Raw genomic sequence first — 15,619 nt, 5'->3', positions numbered from 1 at the left:
AAGATAGTGAGATGGCCCTTCGTGTTTTTCTTACAAGAAGGAAAAGGGAAACAAGTGGCAGAGGAGCAAGACGTGCAGTGCAAACGAGTTGGACCGACGAGTTTTAGAAAACAAGACAAAATAAAGCGATGGATGCCCATCAAAGTCTCCAGGCGTCGTAGGACTGACTGACATGGCGATCGATCCAGATTCCATGCCAGTGCGATGGCTCGAGCTCGATCTGAAGCTCAAGCTCAACCGCTCCCACCAACGGCCATAGATTAATGACCCTGTCCCTGTCCCATAGCCATGCCCCTGCATAGGAGAATCAAAATCTCAGGCAGCACCTGCCGAAAACCCAAAAAATCACGCCACTGTTTAAGAATCGGACAGTGTTTGGTTGATGGACCGGTCGACGCGCGGCATTATTCTTAGAGAGATCTTGACCGGAGGGACGATAGATAATACGAGTCTTTGTCTCCCGACGCGCTTTGTAACCCAAGCTAAGCAGCAGCAACGCTCCATGTGACAAGATCTTCTGCTCGTCGAGAGAGCTGGAAGCCATATCCCTTGTAATTCTTGGCACCAATCTCCATCAGTTTACGTGGCAAAGCAGGGACCATATCCCTAGCAGATACGAATTATTTCTCATCGAAACAACGGAACGATTAAGCTAATATCACTAGTTTCCAGGATTCCAGAACGAACAGAGTGAAGAAGCCAACCCATTTTATGTACTAATGCGTGGATTCTTTGGCACGGAATGGTGATCATCATTGGTAGCCAAGTCTGAAAGAGGATCTGATGACGCGGTTAACAAAAGTTACGTGCACGTTTCCCTGCTGCTTTGGTCCTACCACTCATTCTACCAGCAACACTCGCGTACATGCCATTGCCACCCGGGGAACTCTCGACAGAGCTCGAGTGTACATGCGGTGAGGGTGAGGGAGTACTGCTGGTGACGCGTTGAGAAGATTCTATCTATGCCTACCTTGTCCATCCGTCGTCCTCTTCACCTGACAAAAATGAAATGGACACGACAAGAGCACTATCCACATTCGCATTCGCTGCCCTCTTGGTTTTTTTTGTACCTTTTTACGTTGAATAACGACTAACCGCACCGAGTCGATCTAGATGCTCTCATCAGGGCTAAAGTGGGAGTCAGAGACTATGTAAAAATGCCCCACCATATTGAGATTACTGACAAGGATCTAATGATCTAGAGAATCAATATAGAGTTGGAAGAGGTGATTGAACAAGGTTGGTATGAAGAAAAAAGAAAGTTTGAGAACATGGATACTGAACTAGATAAAACATCAATGGGAGGTCAGAAAAAAAATCAAGATTGGAGAAATGGGATCAGATGGAATTAAAAAAAACATCTCTTTGAGAAGTGTGGGGCTCAAACAATTTGAGGAGATGCAGCAGAAAAATGAGGAGATATTGAAGATGCAGAAAGATTACCTAATGGAGGTGGGCTTGAGGAAGAAAGTTGAGGTTGAGCTAGATAAGGCTTTAAAAAATTTCGAAGAAGTTGAGGAAATCAGATGCAGAAATGATGCTTGGAGAGTTGTGGAGGAAAAAAAATGCTAATCGGGAAATAGAGAAGAAGAGTTTGCTAGAAATGATTCAAGGTCAACAAGAGCTGGTAAACAAGTGCATGGAAAATATTGGTGCTTGGGAAGAAAAAGAGATCTATGAAGAAGACTTAGGTGAGAAAAATGAGCTTGAGACTGAAATTCCCCAGGACCACATATCTGAAGATGCATATGCAGAACCAGTGGATTATTCAGCCAGTCAAGACTCAGTGGAATCTCTAGGCACAAAATTAGGAATTCACAAAAATGAGGAAGGAGACAAGGATAAAGATAAAGATGGACCTACTAGAAGAAGTGATAGAAATCTGGATAAAAAGATGCTAAAATAGAAGATCTGGCCAAGGAAAGGGCAGCTGAAAAAGACAATTATGGTAAGGATTCTACTCTATCTAATGGAAAATTTTCATTATATGATACGGCTAACAAAGTTGGGATTGATTTGGGTGTGCACTAGATATGGTTACCCAAAATCTAGACCTGATTTCAAATATGGAACAGGCTAGAAGAGATATATATCTCCAAAATTTAATTAATAAAAACAGGGAGGAGAAAAAAGATGACTCTCCAAGTCTCATTGACATTGGAGATGTTGAGTTAGAAGATTTGTGTTCAGAAGGAGATACCTCTGATGATGATGTAGAAAATGAACATTATGACAAATTAAAAAAGATTTTCTCTAGTAACAGAAAAATGAGAGCTGGAATGTCGGCCTTTGGTGCTAGGGAAAAAACATCGTGAGTGGGGGGACCAAAGTGAAAAAAATTAAAGGCATGTTTTGGAATGTTAGAGGGATTGGGCAAGATACTAAAAGAAATTTTATTAGAGATACCATACTGAAGAAACAACTGGATTTTGTTGGACTCCAGGAAACTATTAAAAGTGATTTCACAAAAAATGAGTTGCATAACCTTGCTGGAGGAAGAAATTTCCTCTGGGAATGGATTGCCCCTAGAGGTAAATCTGGTGGAATCTTAGTACGAATTAACAATGATTGTTTTGATGTGATACAGGTAGAAAAAAGGAGTTTATTTTGTAAAAAATCATTGGTTTGACAAAATAGCCAAATTTAGCTTGAATCTAGTTAAGATTTATGGTAATGCTCAAAAAGATGGGAAAGCAGCCTTCTTGGCTGAACTATCTAGATTCTATCAAGATAATCCACAGCCTTGTGATTGGGGGTGATTTTAACCTTACCAGGAACAATTCAGAAAAGAACAAACCTGGAGTACTGGATCATTTTAGCTTTGTTTTTAATGCAATTATAGAACATGCTAGGCTCAGAGACCTTCCTTTGAATGGGAGGAAATACACCTGGACAAATAATCTGCCTGAGCCCACATATGAGAAACTTGACAGTATTTTAATATGCCTAGATTGGGAAGACAAATACCCCTGGCCATGGTGAATGCCATGGAAAGGGAAATATCTGATCACACTCCTCTGTTGTTAGACACTCGGAATCACAACAAAAGCCAGCCCATTTTCAGATTCGTAAATGCCTGGATGCTCATGGAAGGTTTTAAGGAATTTGTGGAAAAAAATTGGAATACTAAATGTAGAGGCTCTAGCTTAGACATTTGGCAAACAAAATTAAGAAACATTGGACAGAAAATCAAAGGATGGATTATCAATGCGAATGCTGCTTATAGAAAAAGGAAAAAAGAACTACTGGAGTTATTGGATGAGGTTGATAAAAATGTTGAGACTAATGGTCTTAGTGCACAAGATAGAGAGATCGAGAGGAATTGGAGGAAAGAACTGAAGGACATCTTTTAAGATGGAGGAAATTAAATGGCTGCAGATATATAAAGATAGAGAGATAAATGAGGGAGATTCTAATACTAGGTACTACCATGCCAGGGTTAATGGTAGAAGAAGAAAGAATAGGATAACTAGTCTAGAACATGAGGGTGAGCCCATTGAGGGAGATGCCAAACTCATGGAGCATATAGCCAATTACTACAGAACCCTATTTGGTCAAGCTGATAATTCCAACATTAATTTGGACATTCAAAACCCTGAGGGGATCTCCCCACAGGAAGAATCTGATTAGATTAAACCTTTTAGTTTGGAAGAAATCAGAGATGTGGTTTTCAATATGGAGAAAAACAAAAGTCCAGGTCCTGATGGATTTTCTATAGACTTTTACCAACATTTTTGGGAGTTGCTTAAGACAGACTTAAAAGCTATCTTAGATGATTTTCATAGTGGCAAAGCTGTCTTGGCCAGATTGAACTATGAGATTATTACCCTAGTCCTAAAGGTTAAAGATGCTAGGCACATTCAAAGGTTTAGGCCAATTTGTCTCTTAAATGTCAGTTTTAAGATTATCACTAAAGTGTTGATGAACAAATTGAGCAAGGTAGTTAACCCAATTATTTCTCCCATTCAAACTGCCTTTGTGAAAGGTAGATAACTATGGAGGGTGTTGTGATACTACATGAGGCTCTTAAGTCTATTCACACTAAAATACAAAGTGCTATGTTGTTCAAAGTTGATTTTGAAAAAGCATATGGTGAAATTAAATGGCCTTTTGTCCATAAGATGCTCAAATTAAAAAAAACTTTAATAAATGGTGTGACTGGGTGATGCACACTATGAGAGGGGGACATGTTGGAGTCAAGGTGAATGATGACATAGGTCCTTACTTCAAAACCTTTAAGGGGCTTAGACAGGGTGATTCTTTGTCTCCCTTGCTCTTTGATCTTGCGGTGGATACTCTTGCCATTATTTTAAATAAAGCTAGAGCGGAAGGGTTTGTGAAAGGGGTACTCACCGATTACCATGAAAATGGGGTCAATATGCTGCAATATGCGGATGACACCATTTTCTTGATCCAAGATGAAGAAAATTCTGCTAGAAATCTGAAATTTATTTTAACTGCTTTTGAGCAGATGTCTGGCCTGACAATAAATTTTCACAAAAGTGAAATATTCTTGTTTGGGGAGGCTAGAGAGACAAAAGATCTGAATCAGGAAATGTTTACCTGCATTCTGGGGGAAACACCCCTGAAATATCTTGGCTTACCTGTGTCCAATAAAATAATCAGAAATAAAATGTGGAAGAATGTAACTGAGAAAATTGAGAAAAGATGTGTCTGTTGGCAGGGTAGACTATTAAATATTGCAGGTAGAGTCACTTTGGTGCAGTCCTGCTTATCCAATATTCCTATATACATGATGTCCTTTTATCTCTTGCCAGTTGGAGTTAGAAAAAAAATAAACTTTTACAGAGCCAGGATGGTGTGGTAATCAAAAGAAGATAAAAGGAAGTACCACATGGTGAACTAGAAAACTTGCTGTCTTCCAAAACAGCAAGGGGGTCTGGGGATAACCAACATTGAAATGTTTTACATTGCTTTATTAGCTAAGTGGCTGTGGAAATTAAAGAATGATGAGGTATTTTGGCAGGGGATTATTAAAGAAAAATATGTTGTGGACAAATGTCTCTCTAAAATCAAACACAAAAATGGGGATTCCCGTGACATCTGGACGCAGATATCCACCCACCCGCTGCGTCGAGGTGATGCGTGCATGGAATAAGTGGAAAAGTCAGGACGAATGCATACATCACCATATACACGCCAATACCGTGGCCACGTGTGCTCTGTGGCTCGCACGGTGCGGTACGCATCTGACGCAAAAAAGGACCAGCCGTGCAGAGCGCGGTGACATTTTTTACCACATGGGACCCGGCTCCCCTTTTCGGGCAGAGTTTCCTGGACCGACCTCTCGCACTCAACAGACCAAGAACGAGGCGCTCGAGTTCCATCTGAATCTACTCATGGCGATTCCCGGGGCGACGACGCCGGCGTTGGGCGATAGGTTAGTAAAACTCTGCGGCTCTGTTCTTGTCGGTTGACCGCGCTGGTCTGTGCTATCTCCCTTCCTCCATGGCCCCGTCGCCTTTTGCGGACCGATTTTTGCAGATCGGCCGGCACGGGGAGCACTCCAGATGTGGTCGGGGGTGCACGCGCGGGGTGCGGCGTCGAGCCGCCGGTCCCTGAAGCGCAGGTGTTGGGGGCACACTGGCGCCAGATGTGGAGTCATCGGCGGCGTCCTGCACGCCATTGAGCTCTGGCGGCGACGCTTGGCCATCGGCGGACGCAGGGGCTGGCGCACATTCGTGGGGCGTGCCGGCGCTGAGCCACAACGGTCCCGGCAGCTCGCTGGGCGCCGCGGCTACCTGCAACGGTGGTGTCGCTAGGCGCAAGAAAACAAGTCGCTTTAACCTGGTTCTGTGGTTCTGTCTTGTGTATCTCCGGTTTTAGTCATCTGTCTTGTGTCTTTGTATCCCTATTTGATCCTGAAGGCCTTGTATTTGCACTGGTCTATTTGCTTTCGATTGGGATTCGAAAAACTTATGTTTTGGTTCATTAACAAAAGCCAATTTTTTTCTGCGAATTATGTTTGTATTTCCTTGGTAGTTTGAGCTTACCAGACTGGATGGGAGTGTTACGGGTGGAGTTTTTCATCCAAGTCGTGGTGTCATTATCAGCACAAGAATCGCTTTGTGGCAGTGATTTTTTTATTTTTTGTGAAGGGCTGTGAAATTTATTAACCGCTGGACATGGGGATGCAACTGACGATGGCTGTGCTCCGCACGTACCATGGCCATGCTGCGCAGAACAGTGTGTCAGTAAGTACTGTCAGTCCGGTCCCTTCCTAAATACGCATATACGTTGCAAAACAGCATCTGCCGCACGACTATACTCTAGGAAGCATGCCAGCTTGGTGCGAATCGCGATGGTCCTCACGCCGTTGATGCCGCGCGTGCAGCTGCCGCTGCGTGCAGCGCTGCACTTCTCGCCCGTCTTGCTTGTTTGTTTGTCCGTCCTTCCGTCGCCCTCTTGTTCTGACCGGCTGGATCTCCCTCCTAGCTAGCTAGGTCACGCGGGAAAGAATCTGCCGGTTGGATTGGATTGGATTTGTACTCGTACGCGTTTTTCCTCGCTTGGTTGGATTGGATCTGCCGGTTCACTGCAGTGGTCGCACTATGCAGCGGGTACTCCCGTGCGAGGCATCGCCGTCCAAGAATTTCGGGACCGGACCCGTTTCGTTTGAATTCCTGAGACATTATCATCGCCATGTTCCGAGCATGCGCCGATCATCTTTACCATTCGTCAATCCCGGTACGTGACCGTACGGGTCGGCCTCGTCGCGACTTGTGATTATTCCCGCCCATGCACCGTCCAACCAATCAACTTCGTTTGCTGCCAAGTTTGATTCTCTTCGATTATTACTAAGAACGTCGGACCGGCAGCCGCGAGGATCACCCAAAGGCCAGGATACCAAAATGATGCTATCTTTTTTTTTCGAAAAAACTTTCAATCTATTCATCTTCAATCATGGTAGTACAACGAACACTGAAAATAATAAAAAAATTACATCCAGATCAGACCACCTAGCGACGACTACAAGCACTGAAGCGAACCGAAGGCGCGCCGCTGTCATCGCCCCTCCCTCACCGGAGCAGGGCAAATGTTGTTGTAGTAGACAGTCGGGAAGTCGTCGTGCTAAGGCTCCATAGAACCAACGCACCAGAACAGCAACCGTCGCAGATGAATCAAAAGGATCCAACCCGAGGACACACAAACGAACACGAACGACGAACAGATCCGAGCAAATCCACCAAAGACAGATCCGCCGGAGACACACCTCCACACGCCCACCGATCATGCTAAACGCATCACCAGAACGGGGGCTAGGCAGGAAGACTTTTATTCCATCTTCAGAGAGTCGCCGCTGTCTCGCCTTCTTGAGCAGGATACAAACCCTAACAAAGTTTGAAAAAAGATCTAAAAACGAAGCCCTCCCACCGGCAAGGGCTAAGATCCACTCCGTCTCCATAGCCCTAAGGCCACCGAAGACGGGACGGACCGGCGCCGGCGCTGGCGGGAGACAGAAAACCTTAGATTTTTAAAATGATGCTATCTTTACTAGTCCTGTGTAGCAACGATTTCTTGAACAGCACGCACACCCGCCCGGTGCACGCATACGAGTCCGGCCGGAGCAGTGCTGCTGGCTCGTCGACCAACCGGGGACAACGCGGAGTTGGCTCGTCCATCTGTCGCCATCCTGTGCTTCACTATCTTATCATCTTTCTACAGCTCGTGAGAATAAGGCCATACTATCTTCGTCCTGATTTATTGGTTCCCTTGTATTTTGTGTCAAAGTTTGCGTTTTAGTGTGTTTGTAATGATCAACGACTTTGTACTGTTTCGTGATTTGAATGAAAAAAATTCTCAAAAAAAAACAAAAAAGAACTTTCGCTGGCCTCTCACGCGCTCCGGCGACGACCCAAACGCGTGGGGCCTATTTTTGCCCTCGGACCAAAAAACATGTATTGGACGTGCAGAGTGTTAGACCAAAGCACTTTGCGTGCATTGCAGCGACGGAGCGTGTCCAATTACGCAGACACGGTCCACGTTAAGTAACTCGTTACGATTGATTGCTCGTCGGTCTGCAGTGCCCGCGTGACGATAAGGACGTGGTATGCCTGTCCACACGAGTAGTTCGGAATCACTTGTGGTCGAAACAAGGGAGGGATCGAGGTAAGATTGCAGAACCAAACCGAATGAGCAACGAACCCCCGTTTGTACTCGTGTCGTGTGGTTAGTTTGGTTGGTCCTACTGTACTGTGGCCACACTCTGTGCGTACATGGCACTGTCAGCCGGGGAACCCGGCCGATCGATCGAGCTTGGAGCTCAGGTCAAGTCTACCTACACGCGGTGAGGAGGGGGTGCTAGCTGTTCATGACGCGGTGGACAAGATAATTTGTGCCTGTCTTGCTTTTTTTTTTTTGAGCATCAGTACAGACACAAGCGCTCATATACACGCGCATACACTCATCCCTATGAACGCACACACGCACACCCTACCCCTATGAGCACCTCCGAGAGACTGAGCCGGCATATCATCTTGAGATTTACGAAGCCACCATAGGCGCCTCGTCGTCGACGGGAACGTCTCCTCCCACTGAAAGCGCATCGCCGGAAATCCTGAAATAAATCCAGAAATAATGCGAGCACCAGGATTTGAACCCTGGTGGGTTGGGGATACCACTGTCCACCTAACCAACTCAACCACAGGTTGATTCGCAATGCCTGTCTTGCTTGTTTGTCGGTCCGTCCTTCTCTTTGTTATGACAAGTATATTATGACGATGATTGTTACTACACACGTAGGAGTAGTCTAGTGTACGTACTAGTACAACACATCCACATCCTTGTTGCTTCTGTGCGCTGAATTACGACCTTTGCCGGTTGAATTGGGTTTGTACTCGTACGCGCTTTTCGTGTACTACTCGGGCAGTGGTCGCAGTATGCAGCGGGTAATCCCGTGCGAGGCATTGCGGTCGAAGAATTTTGGGACTGGATCGACGACCCGACCCGTTTCGTTTGAATTCCCCTCCTGGGACATTATCATTGCCATGTTCCGAGCATGCATGCGTCCATCATCTTTACCGTCCACGTCCATCCATCCACCCCGGTACGTGACCGTACCGTCCAATCAATCAACTTCGTTTGTTGCCAAGTTTGACTTGGATTACTACTAACGTCGGATGGACCGGCAGCCGCAGGAATCACCCGAAGACCAGGATACCTAAATGATGCTACTACTCCTGTGCAGCAACGATTTATTATTGCACAGCACACACCCCCGCGGAAAAAGTCCATTTTAAACCTTGAACTTGTAGAGGTTGGGCGAAATGAACCCCCAAATCGAAATCCCGGTCGATTGCACCCTGAACTCTGCAATCCCGATCTAAATCGAATCCTGGTATCGTTTGAACTGGGATTCGTCTGATGGGCCGGCTCACTAGAGTATTTTTTCGTTAAAAAACAAAAAAATCAAAGGGCGCACACCCTACTCCCCGCTGGACCGGCCCGCTTTAGTTTTTTTCGTTAAAAAAAATTAGCATGCGGTGGTAGCTCGAACAGAAAATCACTCGTTGTTGATCGAAGCAACAAACCACCGGGACACCTTATCTAAAATCTACGAACTTTTTTCCAAATTTCCATATTGTTTTCACATCCCGTAAATATTTTTTTGAATGCTCAAATTATTTTTAAGTATATAAAAACCGGCCCATGTGGAGCTATTGAATAGCAGGCGCGCAAAAAAATTCAGTAAATATTTTTTTAGTGTTCAAATTATTTTTTCAAGTATATAAAACCCGGCCCATTTGGAGCTATTGAATAGAAGGTGCGCACAAATAAATCTGTGAAAACCTGCTGAGTGACTCAAACTCGCGACTTGGGTCTTGTTAGCTGTTGGAACTTGCCAACCGAACCAGTGAGTTGAATTGATAGATTCGTGGCGCAGTACATTATGTATAGAACATCTTTTGAACATTTGCAAATATTATGGACTGAAGATTTTGTAATATATCTATTGAACATTTTCTTAATATACGACGGACATTTTAAATTATACAGAATTAACATTTTTAAATTGATGAACCTAAGCCGCAGTGTTAACCATGGTGTGCACCTGTCCCCACGCTGGGCCGCCCCATTTTGTCTGTTACACTGCTAAAAATATCTAATGCAGGAAACACCTTTCTATTTTTCTTTTTTACATAATCCGTGGAAACAAATTAATGCATGATTTTTTTACTTTTTTCTTTATGATATAATCTCTAAAATAATTATCTAGTGCATGAAAGTTTTTTCAATATGTTTTTTTAATTTGTGAACTTTTTTAGAAACTTGTGGAATTTTTATAATCCATCAACTTTTTAAAATCCACAAACTTTTTTTCAGAGTCGTATTTTTTTTGGCCAAATTCATGATCTTTTTTTATTTCCCTGAACTATCTCGAATTTCTGCAGTTCTTTTTTTTCATTTTGTGAACTAAAAAAGGGTCAAATAATCATATTTTTGCTGGACTGTACAACCAAGTGAAATTGACGTAGTGGTTAAAGGCTACAGCTGTCAACGTACACCACTGCAGTTCGATTCGTGCTACTCGCAAATTAATGGAAAAAGTCAACGTATGCATTTGTTTTTTCTTTTGCGTTCTCCGTGTGTCGTGTGTCGCTGGGCCTCACAGACTGCAGGAAGTGGACAGCGCGCTGGGCCAGACTGGGCTCGTCCAGTTTTTTTCCCGCGCGCGACCAATCCTGGCCACGTCTGTAATCCCGGTGTTCCAAACGACCCTAGGGTTCACTTTAGACCGGGATTGTATAGTTCAGGGTGCAAACGACATGGATTTGGATGTGGGGGTTCATTTCGCCTAACCTCTACGAATTCAGGGTTTAAATTGGACTTTTTCCCACCCCCGCCCAGTGCACGCATACGTGGCCGGAGCACTGCTACTCGCTCGTCCATCCACCGGGGACGGCGCGGAATTGGTTGGACACATGGATCCATCCGTCGCCATCTGTCGCCATCCTGCTTCATTATCTTACCATCTCTCCTTGTTGCTACAGCTCGTGAGGGTACGGCCCTACTTGCTCTGGTCCCCGAGCCGCCTTCCATGCAAATTGGAACGAACCTACTGTTGGGTTATGTAGTAATTTCAAAAATAATTCTACGTACACGCAAGATCATGGTGATGACATAGCAACGAGAGGGAAGAGTATTGTCCACGTACCCTCGTAGACCGTAAGCGGAAGCGTTAGCACAACGCGGTTGATGTAGTCGTACGTCTTCACGATCCGACCGATCCAAGTACCGAACGTACGGCACCTCCGAGTTCAGCACACGTTCAGCTCGATGACGATCCCCGAGCTCCGATCCAGCAAAGCTTCGGGGATGAGTTCCGTCAGCACGACGGCGTGGTGACGATGATGATGTTCTACCGGCGCAGGGCTTCGCCTAAACTCCGCGACGATATGACCGAGGTGGAATATGGTGGAGGGGGGCACCGCACACGGCTAAGGAACGATCCGTAGATCAACTTATGTGTCTACGGGGTGCCCCCTGCCCCCGTATATAAAGGAGTGGAGGAGGGGAGGGCCGGCCCTCTCTGTGGCGCGCTCTAGGGGATTCCCCCTTTCCTAGTCCAACTAGGAATCCTTCCAAGTATTAGGAGTAGGAGACAAGGAAGGGGGAGGGAGAAGGGAAGGAAGGAGGGGGCGCAGCCCCTCCCCCTAGTCCAATTCGGACTAGGCCTTGGGGGGCGCGCGGCCTGCCCTAGGCAGCCCCTCTCTCTTTCCCGTATGGCCCAATAAGGCCCAATACTTCTCCCCCGTATTCCCGTAACTCCCCGGTACTCCGAAAAATACCCGAACCACTCGGAACCTTTCCGAACTCCGAATATTGTCGTCTAATATATCGATCTTTACGTCTCAACCATTTCGAGACTCCTCGTCATGTCCCCGATCTCATCCGGGACTCCAAACTCCTTCGGTACATCAAAATTTATAAACTCATAATAAAATTGTCATCGTAACGTTAAGCGTGCGGACCCTACGGGTTCGAGAACTATGTAGACATGACCTAGAACTATTCTCGGTCAATAACCAATAGCGGAACCTGGATGCTCATATTGGCTCCTACATATTCTACGAAGATCTTTATCGGTCAAACCGCATAACAACATACTTTGTTCCCTTTGTCATCGGTATGTTACTTACCCGAGATTCGATCGTCGGTATCCAATACCTAGTTCAATCTCGTTACTGGCAAGTCTCTTTACTCGTTACGTAATGCATCATTCCGTAACTAACTCATTAGCTACACTGCTTGCAAGGCTTATAGTAATGTGCATTACCGAGAAGGCCCAGAGATACCTCTCCGACAATCGGAGTGACAAAACCTAATCTCGAAATATGCCAACCCAACATGTACCTTTGGAGACACCTGTAGTACTCCTTTATAATCACCCAGTTACGTTGTGACGTTTGGTAGCACCCAAAGTGTTCCTCCGGTAAACGGGAGTTGCATAATCTCATAGTTACAGGAACATGTATAAGTCATGAAGAAAGCAATAGCAACATACTAAATGATCAAGTGCTAAGCTAACGGAATGGGTCAAGTCAATCACATCACTCTCCTAATGATGTGATCCCGTTAATCAAATGATAATTCTTTTGTCTATGGTTAGGAAACATAACCATCTTTGATAAACGAGCTAGTCAAGTAGAGGCATACTAGTGACACTATGTTTGTCTATGTATTCACACATGTATTATGTTTCCGGTTAATACAATTCTAGCATGAATAATAAACATTTATCATGATATAAGGAAATAAATAATAACTTTATTATTGCCTCTAGGGCATATTTCCTTCAGTCTCCCACTTGCACTAGAGTCAATAATCTAGTTCACATCATCATGTGATTTAACACCAATATTCACATCTGTATGTGATTAATACCCATAGTTCATATCGTCATGTGATCAACACCCAAAGGGTTTACTAGAGTCAATAATCTAGTTCACATCGCTATGTGATTAACACCCAAAGAGTACTAAGATATGATCATGTTTTGCTCGTGAGAGAAGTTTAGTCAACGGGTCTGTTATAATACAGAGTCGTATGTATTTTGCAAATATTCTATGTCTACAATGCTTTGCACGGAGCTACTCTAGCTAATTGCTCCCACTTTTAATATGTATCCAGATTGAGACTTAGAGTCATCTGGATCGGTGTAAAAGCTTGCATCAATGTAACTCTTTACGACGAACTCTTTTATCACCTCCATAATCGAGAAACATATCCTTATTCTACTAAGGATAATTTTGACCAATGTCCAGTGATTTACTCCTAGATCACTATTGTACTCCCTTGCCAAACCAGGGCAGAGTATACAATAGGTCTGGTCCATAGCATGGCATACTTTTATAGAACCTATGACTGATGCATAGGGAATGACTTTCATTCTCTTTCTATTTTCTGCCGTGGTCGGGTCTTGAGTCTTATTCAATTTCACACCTTTGCAACACAGGCAAGAACTCTTTCTTTGATTGTTCCATTTTGAACTATTTCAAAATCTTGATAAGGTATGTTCTTTATTGAAAAAACTTATCAAGCGTCTTGATCTATCTCAATAGATCTTGATGCTCAATATGTAAGCAGATTCACCGAGGTCTTTCATTGAAAAACCTTTTATTCAAGTATCCTTTTATGCTATCTAGAAATTCTATATCATTTCCAATCAACAATATGTCTTGCACATATAATATCAGAAATGCTACAGAGCTCCCACTCACTTTCTTGTAAATACAGGCATTTCCAAAAGTCTGTATAAAACCATATGCTTTGATCAACTCATCAAAGTGTATATTCCAACTCCGAGATGCTTGCACCAGTCCATTGATGGATTGCTGGAGCTTGCACACTTTGTTAGCATCTTTAGGATTGACAAAAACTTTCTGATTGCATTATATACAACTCTTCTTTAATAAATCCATTAAGAAATGCAGTTTTGACATCCATTTGCCAGATTTCATAAAATGTGGCAATTGCTAACATGATTCAGACAGACTTAAGCTTCAATACGAGTGAGAAAATCTCATCGTATTCAACACCTTGAACTTGTTGAAAACCTTTCGCAACAAGTCGAGCTTAGTAGATAGTAACACTACTATCAGTATCCGTCTTCCTCTTGAAGATCCATTTATTTAACATGGCTTGCTGATCATCGAGCAAGTCAATCAAAGTCCATACTTTGTTCTCATACATGGATCCTATCTCAGATTTCATGGCCTCAAGCCATTTCGCGGAATCTGGGTGTTGGGGATATACATAACAGGTAGGCCCACGAAGGGTCGAAATATCATGAAGCATGGGGTCCACACAACATGTGGGTCCAGGTCAATTTCATACAGACACACTATCCACTCGGACAAGCAGCATACTATCCACTCGACCAAGCAATATATCATCCACTCGGATGACGGTTCACCACTCGACCGTACGACTCACTCGGATATACGAAGACCAGCAGGCAGCAAGGCAGTCGGCATCTTTCTAATAGTGAGGGCTTAATGGTGGGCTGGCATTATGGCATTCATACCCCACTTTGTAACGTAGGAGGTGAGGGGGTGGCGCACTCTATATAAGCCACCCCCACCACTAGACTAAGGGGGCTCTTCTTCGACCTCTCTCTCTTTTCACCATTAGTCTCAGGACTTAGCTCAGGCATGGGGATCCGTTCCTCTCTCTCACACACATTGTAATCTCCGGATATATACTCAGATAAAAAAAAGCCTCTCCGGAGCACGAGACGTAGGGTTGTTATCTCCACCGCGAGAGGCCCGAACTCGCTAAAACCACCGTGTCACCCATATGCATCTCGATAGATCATGCTCCGTTATACTACCCCTATTCTACTGTCAGACTTAGAACCACGACAGTTGGCGCCCACCGTGGGGCATGGCGTCTATCGAACCATGGTGCAAATGGTTTTTTCTTCAATCTTCAACAGCAGATCAACTACCATCGCCAGAGAAATTGGCGCTTTGGTCATCGCGCCATTCGTACAAACAAAAGGATCAGATCATTGTCAAAGGCAACCGCCGCAAACGGCCACCAACGCGGTCCGCTGCGTCTCCTCCGGCCTCGACGCTACCGTCGAGCTCCTGCAAACGGCCAGCGACGGGTCCGTCCCGTCGTCCCCGACCTCGTCTACGACTCCACCACCGAGCTCCTACACATAGGCACCGGCGCAGTCCACCACGTCGTTTCCGCCCTCATCTACGACGTTGACGGCGGCCCCTCACGCACGGCACTCCTCAACAGCGACTGCAAAAACGGTCCGGATCTTCCCGGCGACCACGACAAGCGACCCGACTTCGCGAGAGGACAAGGCATCCGTCGTCCGCGCCCGGTCGTAATCTTTCCCTCTTCCTTTAATTAATACTTATCCATGCATGCGTAGTTTTTTCCTCAATCCTCTCGGCTGCAAGTTCATTGGATCGGTTAGGCACCCGTGCCATTAACTGCGTACATAATGCGGCAGCCAATGCATGTCGTAACTACGACCAGCGCTGAACGCATCCATGCGTACGTAGTTTTTTCGTCGATCTTCTCTGTTGCATGTTCACCCAATCGGTTAGGCTCCCACGCCATTAACTGCGTACTTAAC

Source organism: Triticum dicoccoides, chromosome 3B (genome assembly GCF_002162155.2).
Source record: "Triticum dicoccoides isolate Atlit2015 ecotype Zavitan chromosome 3B, WEW_v2.0, whole genome shotgun sequence".
Lineage (NCBI taxonomy): Eukaryota > Viridiplantae > Streptophyta > Magnoliopsida > Poales > Poaceae > Triticum > Triticum dicoccoides.
Note: the sequence above shows the minus strand (reverse complement) of the source record.